The following is an 18127-nucleotide window of genomic DNA, read 5'->3' as shown; positions in this document are numbered from 1 at the left end:
AGTAATTACATGCTCCCTGTCTTACTCTACGGCTGTGAGACATGGACGCTAAATTGTGACTTGATGAGGTGGATTGATGCTTTTGTTAATAAGTGCCTACGCAGAATCATGGGATATCGCTGGAATGACTTTGTGTCGAACCAGCAATTACCCCATGAGACCTATTAGCTGCATGAGGCCTCTTAGCTGCATAGTCCGTGAACTCCAACTCCGGATATACGAGCTTTAGGTACGTTAGCCAGAAGCTGATATTGCTCACCGAATTGTTTCTGTAAGAGGCAGTCCTGATTGGAGGAGGCCAACGGAACGCCCACAGAGTTCGTGGTTTAAGCGAGTCGTTATATTCTGCCATGAGGCACTTGGGATGAGATGAATGGGAGAGCAGGGAGATTTGCTGAGGGGAACCCCCGGGTTTGGCGTCGTAGTGTGGGCGTAGGGGGCGTGCCCCTATTGACTGATTTATATTAATGAAATGAAAGTTAAGCTATAAATTTGGCTAAAAGTTTCACTTAAGGAATTGTTTGCGGGTGTTTCAGTATTAACGGAACGAACTCAGCTGTATTTATGAGCGTTGAAAAATTAATTAGTACTTAAGAATTTTTATATTATAAGAGTGAATGTTTATTTGAGTATGTGGAAGCTCTTGAAAGAAAATGTAAGTTAAACATCCCTATACCAATTTCATGCAAGCTTTTGTTCTAATTTAGTGATTGAATCATCATCTGTCTGTACGTATATCTCCGTGAGTACTTCTTAGAGTGAAAATGCTTTTTCTAGCGCATGATTCACTTTCGAGGGAGCAGAGGGACTTTGTACAATCAAATGAACTACGCTGTAACCACAAAAATTCAAAATGAACGTACCCTCAATGTTAAAGAGAGAGAGAGAGAGAGAGAGAGAGAGAGAGAGAGAGAGAGAGAGAGAGAGAGAGAGAGAGAGAGAGAGAGAGAGAGAGAGAGAGAGAGAGAGAGAGAGAGAGAGTCCAATTCTTTTTAAATTTAGCCTATATTTCTGCATTATTAAGGTTAGGGAAATTCCTTGTCTGATTATATAGTTCGCGTGCGCATGTGTGTGTGTGTGTGTGTGTGTGTGTGTGTGTGTTGGTTTACGTGAACGGGAAGACAAACAACTGTTGGTAGTGGGAATGAATGGTTGAATCTGCGGTGATGGGTGATAATGCTTTAAATCTAGCACTGTCGTTTTCGCCTCGTGTGTGTGTGTGTGTGTGTGTGTGTGTGTGTGTGTGTTTCATAAATGTTTTTATTTATTCATTTATTTAGACTCGCCCGATCTGTCCTCGCGCGTGTGTGTGTGTGCGTGTGGTGTGCAAAGCTATAGTGTCCACGTTTGATGTCTTTTGAATATGTATTTCATTTTGCAACACTCGCTCAAAATATTTTTAAAAACGTGCGATATAGAAAATGTAATAGATTTTGGGGTGATAAAACATTATTTATTAAAAAAATATATATCATGCTATATATCTATACTTGAGGGGTGTGACATTGTTTTTATATGTGTCTGAACCGTCACTTCAAGGTATTGTTTTAAGTTTCAGTTGTATATATTTTTTTCTCAATGTATTATTAATTAGCAATATTCGTTCGTCGTCTTTTATAAGTGAGTGTTTCTTTTTCTTGCTGGTTTGAAAAAAAGTTCTAGAAGAAATTATAATTTTCATATATAAGTATAAAAGTGCATGACTTGCTGGCGTATCTTCTTGACATCAAATATTTTTTTAACAAGCAAAGTAAAGGTTGGAGGAAAAAAAAATCGATGGCTTGGAGACAGGCCGACACAAACATACATACATACATACATACATACAGGAGTGTAATTATATACCATCAACATAGTAAGTAATGAATTCGGTGCAAAATGAAAGATTGGGGGATAAAACAGTCTATGACTTTTCGGTTTGCTTTTCAATCTTCTTTCCCTCACTCTTTTCAAGCTTTCATTGGGTTATTTATGGACCGGCAGGACACAGGGTCACCGCCCCGGTCAGGTTGCCATGGTGACGACTTTCTGATCCTCCCTGATAGATAGCCATTCCCAGCCGCCTTTTGAATGGTGATCAAATGAATGGAGAGTGACATCAGCGGGATTCAAACTGCCTTGAATCCTGAATGTAAGATTGACAGCCACGAACATTGCTTTATGAGGCTCAAATAGCAAAGAGCATTGCAAGTTTATCCAGCATCAGTTCGCAGTATGTACACTGTTCGCAGCCAGTGTAGGAGCTTGCTGCATGGTGTACAGTATGGTGCTTTAGGAATTATAGATTGTAAATGAGGCAGCAAGAAGACCCTAATATTTTTGTTTCATTAGTAGGATGTAAACACGATGCACAGTTTATAGTATTTTCGTAATTTTTTTTATCGCTTGAGCACATCAATGCAGGTATACACTATTAGCAGTATTCTCATGTCTCAAGTACAAGCAAGTCGCACAATTGATAATATTAAAGTATTTATATTGCGTCCCTACAGTACATTTACTTGCATGATAAAAAAAAAAATATATATATATATATATATATATATATATATATATATATATATATATATATATATATATATATATATATATATATATATATATATATATATATAGATATATATATATATATATATATATATATATATATATATATATATATATATATATATATATATATATATATTGTTTAAATATATGTAAGTAGACAATTAAAAACGTATAAAAAGAAGGTTTTAAGGTGAGTGTAGCATCAATATTGATTACGAAACAGCCTTGCTCAGGGCTGCTGTATTTTCTTAAGTGCTGCCTGTAGAGCCGTTAGGCTTTCTTGAGGGGGCCTTATGGACGGCCCAGCCCGTTAGTGGCGCAGGGTAACTCACTTCCTCTCTCTCTCACACACACACACACACACACACACACACACACACACACACACACGGTAACGAGCATTATTTGGTGATGCTGTATATGTGTTTCATGAATATGCTGATGCTTATACCCTTGCGGAATATTTCATGGACGAAGGTGATGCCTCCGTGCACAGAATTCAGAATTGTGTTACGCTGCTCTCGAGGCCGCTCACTCGCAGCTCACTTGCATGTTCATGAACTCGTCCATTCAGACGGCATTATGCGTTCCCTGCCTTGGCGAGGAGTGGCTAGTCAGAACTAATACACAAGAACACCAGCCTCGGAAGCTTACTACCTTCTGGAAATAGTATTTTTTTCACCATGCAAAATACTTTGACCGCTCAAGAAGGAGAAAGAGAAAGGGCTGTGGCCACCCAGGCAAAACTTTTTTCGTCTGCATATTTCGGGGATTTCACTAATGGCCAAGGGACCCACTGCTAGTATTGGGCCGAGGATAGAGTGTACGGGTGGGTGTTGGTCAACGCTGAAGGCACTCTGAATTTTTTTGTGTTTGTGTTTCTGCTTTTTTTGTTTTCCACCGCGAGCTTCAAAGCAAAACAAAAATAACGGATAGGTAGATAGATAGATAGATAGATAGATAGATAGATAGACGCATACATACATGGAAAGAGAGAGAGAGAGAGAGAGAGAGAGAGAGAGAGAGAGAGAGAGAGAGAGAGAGAGAGAGAGAGAGAGAGTGTGTGTCTGGAAACATTAGTTACACAGTTTGGTCCTAGTTACATAGTTTGGTCCTCCTCCTCCTCCTTTTCCTCCTCCTCCTCCTCCTCCTCCTCCTCCTCCTCCTCCTCCTCCTCCTCCTCCTCCTGCTCCTCCTCTTTCTCTTCCTCCTTATCCTCCTCCTTGCAGACAACATCCTGGTATAACTTTTTTGTGTAAGATAAAACTTTTAATGGCATAGTAGCGATAGTATACACACACACACACACACACACACACACACACACACATATATATACACACACACACACACACACACACACACACACACACACACACACAGGGCAAATTACAAAAAGCGGCGTCTGCTCGGAGGTGTAGACGCGCCTGGGGCAACACGGTAATAGAAGCCGTTTTAATGTGTTGAGTGCAGGAGTCGCCCGGAGCAACGCCTGCGTGAAAAGTTTGAGTGGTAAGTAGTCCTGCTGCCACGACTTTGGGTATTTTTCTTTTTCTCCGGGAAGAGGGAAGGAGGTGGGAAGAAGAATAAACTTTTTGGGTAGAACGCTCAGGAGCCTTTTTATTCTTATGTTTACGATACGATCAGAAACTAATTGATGTTTTTGATTATGAAATATGAAAAACGTTGAGCGAACTGTCCAAAGTTTTGATATCATTTAGCTGAAAAAAGACAATCGTCAATCATTTTGCAAACTAGCCAAACATTTTCCGTCATTAGCGAAAGACTTTGGATACGGGCATTTTACAAACTTACTGGTCATTTTCTAAAAAAAAAAAACTAGTTATCATGAGTGAATGAAAGATTGCTTGTGGTTACGGTTGTTTTTTTCCCGGAATGGCTCTTTGTAACTTCCTTCGGTGAACTGCTCCCAGCGTTGCCAAGAACGAGGATGACTGTAAGCCATGGTCCTTTGAGTACGTGTAAACGGAGGAAAAGGAGCAAAATAATAGTCTCACTGCTTTTGGAGGAGAGAAAAATAGTGGAAATGTGGGAACAAGTTAAAGGGATGGTCGGTTGGATTCTTTTCGTGAACCAGACTCAAACCCAGCTCGATAATGTCAACATTTGCTCATTGGAAAGTGTTTTCATTGCGAGTGTTTGTGTTACTGTTGCGTGGCGCCCATCAGTGTTTTTTTTTTTTTTTTTACATCTCTGCCTATAGCGCCGGTAGGCTTTCTTCAGGGGCTTGGTGGTCGGCCCAAGCCCGTTATGGCGCAGGCAATTTTTATAGTGGCGCCAGTTATGCTTGGCTCATGCTGCCCCCCGGAACTCATTTTTGATTCACTTGGACGGTTTCTTCTAGAGTCCGGGTTGATGGGTGGTCTTCAGGACAGCATGTGGGTAGTCTTAGGCCACTCGGCGGTGACTGGAAAATCCCAGGTGGTAGCGTGGGGATTCGAATCGACGTTGTCCATGGCGTGATGAAGGTGGGGCCCGTACGCTAACCACTCAGCCACCACCTACCCCCTCAGCCACCGCCTACCCCAATGCCGATAAAATGTCACCAATGCTCCGGCGCACGCTGTCACTGGTCTGCGTGGCGCGGCGCCGCTGGAAACACTAGCCGCATCGCCTATTTAGACACAGTAAAGTAAATTTAAAAGACACGTTTGTCGGTGGGTATGGGAGGGGGAATGTTGTATGTTTGTGTCGAGCAGCATATCGTGGGGGGGTTTCATTTGTACACTATTTTTCGTTGCCTTTGTCTCTCTCTCTCTCTCTCTCTCTCTCTCTCTCTCTCTCTCTCTCTCTCTCTCTCTCTCTCTCTCTCTCTCTCTCTCTCTCTCTCTCTCTCTCTCTCTCTCTCTCTCTCTCTCTCTCTCTCTCTCTCTCTCTCTCTCTCTCTCTCTCTCTCTCTCTCTCTCTCTCTCTCTCTCTCTCTCTCTCTCTCTCTCTCTCTCTCTCTCTCTCTCTCTCTCTCTCTCTCTCTCACACACACACACACACACACACACACACATACACCTAACACGAACATTTCTGAATTATCGTTTCTTTTTCTTCTTTTTCATTTCTTCTTCTCCTCTAACTTCTTTTCCGTTTACTTCTTCTTTTTCTTCTTCCTCTTCTTCGCCTGTACCACGACGCCCGCTCACGACAACAACTCCCACCACCACCACCAGCAAGGTTCACACAATCCTCCTCCTTCACCCCCTCCCCCCCCTTCACATCCACAAAGTTGGCCAGCCTCCAGCACTGCTCCAATACCCCCCTACCCACCACTACAACTCCCACGCAGCCTTGGCCCCCTTCCTTTCCTCCCTTCCTTCCTTCCCTTCCTTTCCGCTCCTCTCAAGGACTGACCCCAACCACCTCCATCACCACCACCACCGCAACTTATACTTACAATACTTATCACCACTATCACCACCGCTACAGCTGCCACTACCACCACTACTCTTACGTCCAACACTTATCACCACCACCATCACCACCACCACCACCACTACCATCACCACCCTCCTCCCATATCACCCCGTTTTTTCCGTCCTCTGATTATATAACCCCTGGAAGCACCACTACCGCCATCACCACTACCACCGCCACCACCATCACCACTACAATACACCCTCAGCAGACAGCGTGACGTACATACACTGTCAGTTATGTCTCACCAGCAGTGCGTCAGCGGTATAATTCAGCAGCCATGATCCGCCATTAGGGTCTCGTTAATACAGCCCATCCCATCGAGAACATGAGGGGCCCCGCAGCTCCATTAGGATAGAACACGCCGCAGTGCCTTAATGATTTGTTATGGTACTGATCACCACCACCACCACCGGCACCGCCATCACCACCACCGCCACTACCACCGCTGCGCCGCCAACCCGGAACTGTCTTCTCCTTTAGTGCCCTTTATATTCAGAATCATCATTATTATCATCATCATCGTTGTCATTGTTATTATCACCATCAATATCATCATCATCATCCTTCTCCTCCTCCTCCTCTTCCTCTTCCTCCTCCACCAACATCAATACCAACAACCCGTAACTGTTTTTTCCTCACTACCCCGTATTTTCAGAATCATAGGTATTATCATTATCATCACCATCATCGTCATCCTCATCCTCATTATTCGTTTCCTTTTCTTCCTCCTCTTCATTATCATCATTCAACAGCAATCACCTCCGCCGCTGTTTGGATATTTCATTGTAGTATAAGTGTGGGATTTGTATTTAAATTACAGTGTTCTTTTCATCACTCATTCTATCCGCATGATCAGCTTCCTTTACATCAATTCGTCGTTCAATCGCTCGTTTCTCCATCAGTAATTCGTATCAGCACGCCTTAACACATTCTTCCGCTCAATTAACCGTTTTTCCGCTTCCCTTCAACGAAAATTCTGAGCCGGAAAAAAAATCGTGTGTTCGGAAAATTAAGATTAAAGTCAGCCCTGTCACTTGTCCCGCCTAAAATGCCTATCCTTCTCTCTTTACTGCCTGGCCCTACATACGTAACGCTTTTTCCACTCGCGTCCAATGAGAATACTTAACTGAACAAAAAATAATCAACTGTCAGAGCATTGTAGACTAAATTCAGCTTTTGTCCTGCCTATGATGGCTTTTAGTTCCAGTTTATTGCATAACCCTACACACACACACACACACACACACACACACACACACACACACACACACACACACACACACACACAGTCCAGGCACAGGTACTTTCCGTAAATGAACAAAAATCGTGTACCAGGATAGACTAGATTAAATTCAGTTTTGTTCCATCTCTAATGCTTTTCAGCGTCCTTTTACTGTTTAACCATACACACACACACACACACACACACACACACACACACACACACACACACAGACACACACACACACACACACACAATAATATATGTACGGCTTCACACAGGAGGAGCAAGTAGCGGGCTTTTTTCTTTCATTATTGTTTAGCTTTTTTACGCCCTTGCACTGTCTCCTCTGCTGTAAAAAAAAAAAAAAAAAAAAAAAATATCGCTGTTAAATGAATCGTAGCCTCAAGCCGTTCGTTGCACCGCTCCTCTCAATTACTCCTCCCAGTCTCTTAATTTTCGCTGCGCCGTTGGAAGCCTGTCCTTTTCTGTGACTATTTACTTAAAGTTTCTCCGTGTTTGCTGCGCGCGTGGGTGTGTGGCGTCTGGCAGCAGAAGGGGTCGTGGGTGGGGCGGGGTGTGGGAGGGGGTGGGTGAGGGGGAGTTAGGAAGCAGTTGGACAAACATTCACCATTTTTTTTTCCAGGGCTTTATTTTCCATACAGTAGAGTTTGTATATTCATTCCGTTCTTGGAGGTTCTCGCCCACATTTATAACGAAAAGGAAAACACCGTGAAACGCGACTCCTTTGTGCGTATGTATCTCTTCTAAACAACAATGAAGCTTCCCCCCCCCCTCCCCCCGCCTGCCTGTCTTTAATTAATGCTGTATACCCACTTTCTCCTCGGAAGGTCTCGCACACATTTTTAGCGAGAAAGAAAGAAAGTGGCAAGAAATGTGGAGTGGCAAAGACTTATTGTGTGCATCTCCCAAGGGCGCTCCTCTTGATGCTGCTGCTGCTGTCTGAAGGGGCACTTGCTTGAATTTGTTTCATCTGTCTCTGTGTTGCCTCGCGAAAGTTTTCTTATGTGATTATTACTTTCTTTCTCTCTTTCTCTGTTTTTTCTTTCTATCTGTATGTCTTTATGTAGTGGATCTCTCTCTCTCTCTCTCTCTCTCTCTCTCTCTCTCTCTCTCTCGCTCTCTCTCTCGCTCTCGCTCTCTCTCTCTCTCTCTCTCTCTCTCTCTCTCTCTCTCTCTCTCTCTCTCAACCTCGCTTCAAAAGACGTTGTTGATCCCCTCTACAAACATCCCTACTAATACACATGTCAACGCCAAGGTGAGTTAGGCTGGACAGTACTTTGAGTGTTGATCAAGAGCACTCATGCGGGAGAGAGAGAAAAAAAAAAGACATGCCTAAAGAGAAAATAGTCCGTTTGATTATTTCTTATCGGATCATCTTTTATTCCTCGCACAGAGAAATTTCAAAACACGCTTTATGTCTTATATGCGAGAATTCACCGCTCTGTATATCTTAGCTCTCCCCTGTAGTACGAGCAGGTTAGTTAATTCAGCGCACCGAGGAATTTCGAATTACGGCCCATGTGCCTTAGCGAGAAATCTCCGCCCTACTCCCCTTAATTCCCCAAGCATAGCGAGTAGTTTAGTTGTTCAATTGCACAGAGGAATTTCGAAACTGAAGGAAACCAAGGCTTCACTGGGCGTGCTGGAAGGTGTAGCCAGGGGAGGGTGAGAAGGGAAGGGGTAGATAGAGGTAGGAACGGATGGGTGGAAACGAACTGGTGGCAGAGGTGAGTACGGGAGGGTGGAAAGCATAAATGGGAGCGGAACGGCAGGGACAGATTCTCTCACTCGAGTTGGTCCCTAATTCAGGTGTGTGAGGGAGAATTAGCTCGTGATTGTGGCATTCAAGGTTAATATTACCACCTGGCGGAGTATTATGCCTGCATCCCGCGCGAACCCACCAGCTCCGCACCACTGTCACCGTAAGCAGAAATGGTACCCTAATTAGACATCGCCGCCACTGCTAATGGAAATGTATACTCAGCGCTAGCACGAAGAGCAGGAAAAAGAAATAGAGCAGGAGAGGAAAGTAAAAGTGTAAACGATATTTTGAGAGTTGCACCAACACGATAAAAAATGATGCATGAACAACACGATTAATAAAAGCGTCGATCAACAAAAGTCAGAAGAGCAAGGAGAACAATAACAATAACACCACCAGTCATTGTTGTTGTTGTTGTTGTTGTTGTTGTTGTTTATCCTACCTGTGATATTGCAGCTTTCGTCGTCGTTGTTTTTGTTGTTGTTGGTGGCGGTGGTGTTAGTGATGATGGTGTTGTTGTTATTGTTATTGGTGATGATGTTGTTGTTGGTGGTGATGTTGTTGTTGTTGGTGGTGGTGGTGATGTTGTTGTTGTTGTTGTTGGTGGTGGTGGTAGTGGTGGTGGTGTTGGTGAAGTTGGTATTGATGTTGTTGTTGTTAGTGGTGTTGATGTTGACATTGTTGTTGTTGTTGGTGGTGGTGATGTTGGTGTTGGAGCTGGTGGTGTTGGTGGTGGTAGTGACGCTCTTTTCGGTATAGCTATGTTGGTAACATCATTATAACTTTGTCTTTAATTGGTTGTTTTAATTATCATTGCTATTACAAGCAGTACCCCCCCACCACCATTATCATTGCTTTTACAACCAGAACCCCCCCCCCCATCATTACCATTACCGCTAACATCACAGTAACAACAACAACAACAACAACAACAGAGCCATGAAGGTGAAAATAAAGGAGCAAAACATCGATAACTTGCTTAACTCTCACGTAAGTTGAGGGCGATGTGCGACAGTTTTTTTCTTTGGTTTGGTATTTATTTGTCTTGGAATTACTACCCACCACCACCACCACCACCCCTACCTACACCACCGTCACTACTGACTACCCCACGACTCTCATCTTCACCCTTATAGGATCGTCACTACCATCATTCCCATCAGCACCTCCAGAACCCAGGGTCGGAAAAAATCATGATTTTTTTTTAAATAAAAAAACGACTTATTTGATTTAAATCGGATTTTTTTTTATATTTAAATCGAGTTTTTTTATTTAACTGATTTTTTTTTTGCATTAATCCTTGTTTGTTTCCACTGATTATTTGTTTCAGTCTTATGAGGCCATTTTCTTGTATTAAACTTGGCCAATGTTAAATGAAACCTTATTTTAATATACATTACCCAAGATGAGTTTTTCACATAAAAATCATAAGTAGCCATAAAAATCATAAGTTGCCAACTTGTCTATTTATATGTTGTCAAATTTGGATCATATTAATAAGAAATTAGACTTAATCATGTTACTTTGCATTAAAAAAGAATTAAACTCATTAAACTTCATAATTACATTTATTGTTATTATCAACAAAAATACCTTACTTTCTTTTTTTATGCTTTTAAATATTTTTCTTGTAAGAGACGGCAATGATTCACTGGTGCCTGACTTGCTACCGGATCAGTACAGGATTAGTACAGGACAAGTGGACTTGATACTTTTCCTCTACAACTGGTTCACATGTTCTTCCTTCTTCCTCATATATATATATATATATATATATATATATATATATATATATATATATATATATATATATATATATATATATATATATATACACACACACACTTAAATCATTAGATATTTTACCTTTGATATAACACTTAAATAATTTTAAAGACAGTATATTAATTATGATTTAAATCATAATTTTCTTATTCTGATTTTAGTCGATTTAAATCACTTGATTTAAATCATTCAGTTTAAATCAAACCAACCTTGCCAGAACCATTGCCACAACAACCACAACAGCTTTTTTAACCACCATTATCATCTCTAGTACCACCAACAACATCACCTCCGCAACACCCATTAGCGTCTTTAAATAGCCAGCTTTCTCCTGAGTGCTGTGTCTCGATCGTGTAAACAAGAGGTGCGTGTGTGTTGATGCTGGGCGGTGATGCAAGTATATTGGGTCCGCATATAGCCTGAGGCCACATAGATATATATATATATATATATATATATATATATATATATATATATATATATATATATATATATATATATATATATATATATATATAATATATATATATATATATATATATATATATATATATATATATATATATATATATATATATATATATATATATATATATATATATATATATATATATATATATATATATATATATATATATATATATATATATATATATATATATATATATATATATATATATATATATATATATATATATATATATATATATATATGTATATATATATATATATATATATATATATATATATATATATATATATATATATATATATATATATATATATATACACACACACAAATATATACAATTTATTCATGTATCTATTGATATATGCTGGATGGAAGCTTGGCTAATCTATGATTTTTTTTTATTCATTCCCCATTCAGCACCCAGTGACTTCAGTGTTATGATAGTTTATGTTTTCTTTTCTTTTCTGTATAAAGTCAGTCAATCAGTCGTTATTTTCTTCTAATTTGCGATTGGCCATTGTTGTCATAGTTGATTAAGCATTTCAAAGACAGTGGACAAAGTCTTAGGGGCTGTCACTGTCTTGTTCCGTCGCCCCGATCATCTGCCTCTTGCCTCATTATTAATACTGCACCGTTATTTTCACGGCGTGGCCAGATTTATGTTGCCCTCAGGTGAAGACTGGCGACTATTTACAGTGCACTGTTTACCTATGTACATTCATTTGTTAATTTTCACTTGATTTCTCAAATATTTTCTCTAATGATATTCAAGGAGGAAAATTTTCTACTTGGATGTTCATCGTCTCATATGTTTGCTATGTTATTTTACCCATAATACTAAAAATCTCTTTTTGTCGTTTAGTTTCATAATGACTAACACGTCATTTTTGTCCGAGTTCGGACAGACAGAAAATCTCGTTGTTATCGGATTTGCAGCATTCCGTACGTGACTGATATGTTCAATGTTTACAGTTTAGTTGATTATATTTCAAACTATCAATTACACCATGACTATGCATAGTGAAACATATTTCCCTTTATTACTTGATGAATTGAAAAGGCTTGGCACTTTTAATCTAGATGTGTAGGTGGTGATCAGGACAGATAGCTTCTTTTTGTTCACTGCTGTGGCTGTGCACGACAAGCACCACCGCAACCACCACCACCTGCAGCACCCTTTCCACCACCACCACCACCACCACTACCACCATTATCATCATCACAGCCACCACCACCGCCAACATCCGTCACATTCACCACCATCCTCACTACCACCAGCAACTCTTCCGCCACCACCTTTGCGTTACAAAACACCACCTTATTACTGTTATGCTCAAGAGTGTTGTGCCCATTACTGATGATGGTGTTTTCTTCATCAGTCCTATTATCTATAATGTGCAAAAAACAGGTCATCTAGTGGAGTAAGCGTATAAGGGAGCGCGCCGCACGGAGGGAGCCGCCCGCCCGGCCCCTGTCTCCTGCCACTGCACCTTTAAGGTTCCACCGCCGAAACTTGTGTATTGTGACCTCGCGTCCGTGGGTGATGTGAGGACAGTGTTCTCCCGCTGCTGCAGCATCACTCGTTCGCCGAGCATCACCGCTCTTATGGGGGCATATTCTTCTCGGGACACGGTGACGCGTCGCTGATGTTTATCGCTCCATCTGTGACATGATCTGTAACAATACGTGATGTATGAATATGTGTGTGTGTGTGTGTGTGTGTGTGTGTGTGTGTGTGTGTGTGTGTGAATATATATATATATATATATATATATATATATATATATATATATATATATATATATATATATATATATATATATATATTCTTTGAAAATTATAAATATATATGCCGAAAATGTTGCAAATCTGGTGAAAATCAGCATAAAATCTCCTTCTGGAGTAAGAAAAAAGAATGATTATACCCTCACAAACAGGCGTGATATAATTAAAAAAAAATGTAACATTCCACAAGAACGGTCGTAGGCCCACATACATGTTAGATAGGAAATTATGATCAGCCTAAGACGAGAGAAAAAAACACTTGGTAGAAGATCACTTACAAACTTGATGAGCCTGTATAATAGGAAACCTGAACTTGCAGTCATCATTACCTATTCATCATTCACCAAAATTCTGTTAGAAGCTGTGCTTGAAGTAGGAAGTAAAATAGAAAAACAAAATCACTGTAAAATGTGTTGAAAAACTAGGCTGCTAATTCGGGAAAGCAGAAACATGAAACTACAATCTTCCAGAGGCAATAAAAAAAAAAAACAGTATAACTTCTAAAACTATAATAAGAAAAAGAAACACGTGGGAAAGTTCAACATGAAAATTGACGATGGTTTAATTTCAGTATCTTATGTAAAAAGTTATGATTATCTTAGTGTAGGAAAAGACAACGAAAATTATACTTTATTGGGGGTTTTGTATCATCTCCACCTGTTTTTCCCCACGCCCAGTTGCTAACTATGTGCATGGATCTTGTCTGTCCCTTTCATCTCATGGGTGGGGGTTCCTCTCCTACAGTAGTCAAAGGCTTTTCATTTCATCAGCTTCCTCCCCCCTACTGATTGTCTTCTACCTCTTAAGAACCCAACCGCAGTGTTCCTTCCCTTTCCATCTTCTGTCAGCATATTTATACTGAACTTGCTAACTACATGGCTTCCCCACCCCGCGGCTTCGCTACACAAGACTTTCGACTCTAACTCATTTTTATGTTGTCCATATTTCTAATGCAAGAGTTAACTAGTATCTACCATATTTAATTTCCTTTACTGGTAAACACTGGAAAAGTCCGCCTTCCTTTCTATTTCCTCCTTACGGCTTGAACCCTATCGAGAGGGTACGATCGAGACACTCCTATACCGATTTTGCCCCTCCTTTTGAAGTCTACTCATGTCGTCTTGCGAGAACAGTACACAGCGAGATTTTTCTTATCTCGTTTATTTTTTTGTTTTTTACTCTTGAGCTGCTTCCTTTACTTTAAAAAAAATCAGACATTGAAAAAAATCCCCTGAGAAAAGTTCTAAAAAGAAAATCTCTCTCTCTCTCTCTCTCTCTCTCTCTCTCTCTCTCTCTCTCTCTCTCTCTCTCTCTCTCTCTCTCTCTCTCTCTCTCTCTCTCTCTCTCTCTCTCTCTCTCTCTCTCTCTCTCTCTCTCTCTCTCTCTCTCTCTCTCTCTCTCTCTCTCTCTCTCTCTCTCTCTCTCTCTCTCTCTCTCTCTCTCTCTCTCTCTCTCTCTCTCTCTCTCTCTCTCTCTCTCTCTCTCTCTCTCTCTCTCTCTCTCTCTCTCTCTCCTCTCTCCCCCCCCTCCCTCTCTCTCTCTCTTCAAGTGTATATCTGGCAGCATCAAAAATGGCTCCTCTTTCCTCGGGGGAGGGAAACCACTACCGACACTGAGGAGGAGGAAGGAAAGGAAGTGGTTCATAGAGTGGCGGGCGGACCTAACGTGTCTGTGGTGCTGGTGGCGTTTACTTACCTTACATGCTATCGTTGCTATTGCGCTGTGCAGTGTCCGTGTTTATCGCATGTATAGTTAAGCACTGATCTTCTAGTCTGACTTTTCATATGACGGAATTTCTACTTACTTCTTACTTTAACGAAATACAGGGGACGGAAATTTTGACATGGCTTGCTTTCTGCCTAATCGCTGAACTAATTGTTTGTCTACGTCATCTTGCCCTTCCTCCCTTCTTGCCTCCCTTCCTCCCTTCTTCCTTGTCTCCCTTCCTCCCTTCTTCCTTGTCTCCCTTTCTTCCCTCTTCCTTTCCTCCCTTCCTCCCTTCTTCTTTGCCTCCCTTCCTCCCTTCTTCCTTGTCTCCCTTTCTTCCCTCTTCCTTTCCTCCCTTCCTCCCTTCTTCCTTGCCTCCCTTTCTCCCCTCTTCCTCTCCATTCTTCCTCTCTGCTTCTTTGCCTCATTTCCTCCCTTCTTCCTTGCCTCCCTCCTTTCTTGCTTCCTTCTTGTCTGCCCCTTTGCCTCCCTGTCTTTCTCCCTGCCTGCCTCTCTGTCTTCCTTCCTCTACTTATCTCCCTGACTCCCGCCCTCTCTTTCTGCCTAATCTCTTACCTGCCTCTCTGCGTCTCTCTTTCTGCTTACCTGCTATCATACCTGTCCCTGCTCTCTCTCTCTCTCTCTCTCTCTCTCTCTCTCTCTCTCTCTCTCTCTCTCTCTCTCTCTCTCTCTCTCTCTCTCTCTCTCTCTCTCTCTCTCTCTCTCTCTCATCGTAACTCCCCCAGCGTCCTCAGTATGTCTCTCGAGGCCGCACAGTTTCCGCCATCAGTCTCGCATTTGTGAATTCAGAAAATCTCGCGAAGTGCGCATCGCTTTGGCTCTCCGTCCGTCTTCCTGGTTACCGCCCGGAGCCGAGAACGGGGTGATTGAGGAGAGCAGAAGACTGTTTCGCCTGCAGGAGTCTCGCTATTGATTTAGTGGCGCCATTACTGCCCATCTTGTTTGCTTACCCTTAGTGTGACTCATTGCGAACTGTATGTGATGCTTTTGGGGGGTGGGGGGAAGGGAAAGGAAGGAAAGAAGTGCAGAAGGAGAACGAAGAATAGAGGGGGTGGGGGGGTGGGGTGGAAGAATGATGGGAGGGTAGAATTGTATGTATTTGCTCTGGAAGGTGGAATGGAAGTGCGGGGGAGAGGGAATAGAATGGAGAGGAGGGGAAAAGACATGAGAGAGAAGAAAAGTAATATATAAGTAAGGAATAAAACAAGTAAAGAAGGGATGGAAATGTATGTATTGTGCTGTGAAAGGTAGGATGGAAGGGCGGTGGAGAGGGAACAGAAAGGTGGGAAGGTAAAGACAGGAGAAGGGGTGTGGGTAAAATGGGTGAAAAGCAAAAGGGTAGGACAGAGTAAACGAGGGAAAGGGAGAAAAAAAGGGAGGAGAGATGTCGAGGAGGAAGGGGAAAAAAAGAGGTATGCGAAGGTAGGGGAGAGGAAAGAGTGCAGCAGTAGAGCTAAAAAAAAAAAAGTGAAAGGACAAAGAGACGTGAGTATAAAGGAGAAAGATGAAAGAAGAGAAATTGAGAGGGAGGGGAGAAGAGGGGACAGAGGTGCAGAGGAAGGGAGAATGAAGGACAGATCGGGGGAGATTAAGACGAAGGACTCAGAAAGGGAGGGAGGGAGGGTAAAGTTGTTTGTGTCTTATTGGTGGGAGTGTAGGTGGGGGGAGGGTGACAATCTGAAGGAGAGTGACACAGGTTGAGAGGGAGGGAGAAGGATGGAGGAAGGGAAAACGAGAAGGGAGGGAAAGAGTAAGAAAGGACATGGTTGGAGGGGAGTGAACCTGGGAGAGGGTAGAGAGACGTGAGAATAAAGGAGGAAGATGAAAGGAGAGAAAATGAAAGAAAGGGAAAAGGAGGGTACAGAGGAAACAGAGGGACAGGGGGAAACGCAGGGAGAGAAACAGAAAGCAAGGAGACAGGTGGAGGAGAGTGAACCTGGGAGAGGGTAGAGAGACGTGAGAATAAAGGAGGAAGATGAAAGGAGATAAAATGAAAGAAAGGGAAAAGGAGGGGGTAGAGTAAACAGAGGGACAGGGGGGAACGCAGGGAGAGAAACAGAAAGCAAGGAGACAGGTGGAGGAGAGTGAACCTGGGGAAGGGTAGAGAGAAGATGAAAGGAGAGGAAATGAAAGAAAGGGAAAAGAAGGGGACAGAGGAACCAGGGGGAACAGATGAAACAAAGGGACAAGGGGAACGCAGGGAGAGAAACAGAAAGCAAGGGGACAGGTGGAGGAGAGTGAACCTGTCTGTACCTTGGCGTGAGGGGCAGGAGGGAGGTTTCGTGGGTCCTCCTTCGGGTCTCTTTTACTTCCCCATTTGACGGACTCTGACACACTTAAAATCTCCTAAGTCAGGCCGTAAGTATCATTACCGTGTTGTATCCTTTGGTAACGTGGTCCAAGTCTGCTATTGTCACGACATCTTTCCTTTTGTTCCTTACTTCTTTGTCAGCGCTCTGATCATTATACATTTTTATGGACATGCTCTCCTGGTACTGTTGTGCGTCTCCATGATTCTGTTGTTGATTATATTATTGACGACACGGAGCTGGTAGAGAGGTAGGGAAAGGATGGAGGGAGATACGCAGGAAAGAAGGAGGAAAGGACGCGGGCTAGGGAGAAAGTTGGAGGGAGATATGTAGAAAAGGGAGGAGGAAAGGACGCGGGCTAGGGAGAAAGTTGGAGGGAGATATGTAGAAAAGGGAGGAGGAAAGGACGCGGGCTAGGGAGAAAGTTGGAGGGAGATATGTAGAAAAGGGAGGAGGAAAGGGCGCGGGAAGGCTGGAAGGCGGGAAGAAGGGATGGAATATTGGCACTTCAGAACAATGACACCTGTGCGTGCTACCTGGCTTTGTGAAGGGGGTGAAGGGTACGTGCGTGCGTGCGTGTGTGTGTGTGTGTGTGTGTGTGTGTGTGTGTGTGTGTGTGTGTGCGGTAAGACCGATACTTATGAGAAAGAAATAGAAAAGCGAGTGACCACTATTATATTTTCTACCCCAATTTACAACGAACCCAATGTTGTTTTTCCCTTTCCAGGACAAGTAACGTTTAAAGGACTGCTGATTAGACTAACGAAGAAAAGCAAGAGACTGGGTTCGCCACCTGATCTAGCTGCTGCTGATGACGATAGTACACATGTCTGCACAAGGTAGGTGGCTAACGCTTCTTGATTCGTCTCACTAACAGTATTCTTAATGCAAGCACTAACCTCCTCTACTTCGGGTTACAGGTGAGTCCACCCTTCGTTTATGTACCCTATTCATACTTTCTGCTTGTTTGTTTTTAATTGATTTAAAGAGATTGGAATTTGTAGATGGTATACTACTATATTGCTTGTTTCATTTATATATATATATATATATATATA

The 18127-nt window shown here is 42.2% G+C and overlaps 1 long non-coding RNA gene across 1 annotated transcript in view; it reads left to right on the top strand.

Annotated features, from left to right (window-relative positions):
• LOC127003437 (uncharacterized) overlaps positions 1-17909 on the top strand; it is a 71440-nt gene extending 53531 nt beyond the window's left edge. The window contains exon 3 of the long non-coding RNA XR_007757072.1: positions 17797-17909. This is a non-coding gene — a long non-coding RNA (uncharacterized LOC127003437). The remainder of the gene's footprint in view (positions 1-17796) is intronic.
• The last annotated feature ends 218 nt before the right edge of the window (positions 17910-18127 follow it).

This window comes from Eriocheir sinensis, chromosome 3 (genome assembly GCF_024679095.1).
Source record: "Eriocheir sinensis breed Jianghai 21 chromosome 3, ASM2467909v1, whole genome shotgun sequence".
NCBI lineage: Eukaryota > Metazoa > Arthropoda > Malacostraca > Decapoda > Varunidae > Eriocheir > Eriocheir sinensis.
Note: the sequence above shows the minus strand (reverse complement) of the source record. Positions and strands in the feature narration are given on the sequence as shown.